This window comes from Hipposideros armiger, unplaced genomic scaffold, assembly GCF_001890085.2.
Source record: "Hipposideros armiger isolate ML-2016 unplaced genomic scaffold, ASM189008v1 scaffold_263, whole genome shotgun sequence".
Classification (NCBI taxonomy): Eukaryota; Metazoa; Chordata; class Mammalia; order Chiroptera; family Hipposideridae; genus Hipposideros; species Hipposideros armiger.
Window position 1 is genome coordinate 174,043 of NW_017731613.1, and position 1,901 is coordinate 175,943.

Genomic DNA, 1,901 nt, shown 5'->3' on the forward strand with positions numbered 1-1,901 from the left:
CACTTAATATGCTTCTTTGAATTTGCATTATGCTGCAGACCCCTCAAAGTTGAACAGGCTTTTTGTATCAACCAAGTGATCCACAGGAAATGCAGTATTGTTTGTGCAGGAGCTGAGTACATGAGGATACTGATTAGGACAACACCACTCACTTTTCATGGGCTGATTAATTAGGTAACTGGCTCAACGGCTTATGCTTAAACAATCTTCAAAGAATATCTACTTAGTGTCACTTTATGGCAAAAGCTGATGTATTTTTATAGACTCTTTAATGTCAGAGATAGAAGAGACCTTAGAGATCATCTAGACAAATCAGTGCACAATTTGAAATAGGTAATACTTTTCAATAAATAATCAGGTACCGGAATTTGGCAATAAATTAGTTTTACTAAATTAAATCATACCTAATTCAAGGTTAATCAGATGATAATGTGATTCTCACTCATTTGCATATATTTGATTGAATGACAGAGAGAAGGGGGCGATTGATAGTTAATATGGGAGAAACTAGGTGAATATTCATAAGAGTATAAATAACACCTGTTGTGATGGGGAAATATTTGAGACCTGCAGATTTAGAACAACCTGTCCAGGGAAGTTAGTGCTAAAATAATTTACATAACAGCAGAACTTCGAAGCTCTGTTGATTTTCTACCACATCACTCTCCTCTTTGTCTCATATCTTTGGGATTCAGAAAAAAAAATGGTGGGGAATAGGAAGCATTTTAATCATCTTTCATTGTAGATCCCTCTATTGAACATCGAAAGAAATGCTATGGCAGCAACAATACCAAGATGTGGCAAAACAGTGAGCTGATTCAAAGCTATCGAAAGGCAAGAGAGCAGGAGAAATAACCTGTGACTTTGCCATAAATAATACTAGGGAAGAAAATAGCGCAGCATGATGTGCCATGCAGGGCTCAGAAATCTGGATGCCGAGATCTGGACTCAGCTCACTAAAATTCAGGGGGAGTAAGTCACATTCAGGAAAAGGGCCACAATCCCAGAACAATAGTGTTGCCAGATAGACTGTCCATTTGGAATGCTGTAAATTTATATCCCTGCCTCACACCATACCCTGCCAACATGAATGAAAGACACAAATGGATTAAAGATGTAAATATAAAAAAAATAGAGCTACGGGAATAATTATAAGGTAAGGCAATACATTTGTTTTGCCTATACTCCTGTATGACTGGATTACTTTCTAATGATAAATATTACCAATTTTAATTAAAAACTCAAACAATTTAAAATAAAATAATGTGAAAATAATGGCTGGTATCTACATAAACAGCAGCATCTTACTTCCCAAGTGGGATACTATTAAATCTGTGACAAGTAGATAGTATTTGCCTTCTGCTTTTGTTAATCTTATTTATAAATATAGACTGTAAACCTTACCAAGAATCATAATTTCAAGTAATCTACATTTAAATCACCATTTTATAAAGCTACTTTAAACAAGATTAATCTGTAATAAAAGTGTCAAGGATATAACTATTCAGTACAGAACATTCCCAAGATAACAGTTTAGAAGCATTTTCAAATAATGCAAAAGCAAAAGCTCTTGTTAATAGGTCGCTGTAATTACAAAATGACTTGTAATGCAAAGGAACAGAAGACTAATTCTTGTAGAAGAGCAAGACTGTGACTTAGCATATAAATGACCCTTTCATTTCCCTTAAAATATCTCTTATAAAAATCAAGCAGCATTGTTAATATCAATGCTGCTGTTCTTTAAATGTCATCTTTGTAGTTATACTTGTAAATTTGGAATATGGAGGTGTACATAAAATTACATTTTGTAACACTGAACATATCACAAGAAGAATTTAATAATTATATAAATTTAATCATTCCTAATACAGAAAAAAGTAAATTCACTATCTCCAGTTCAT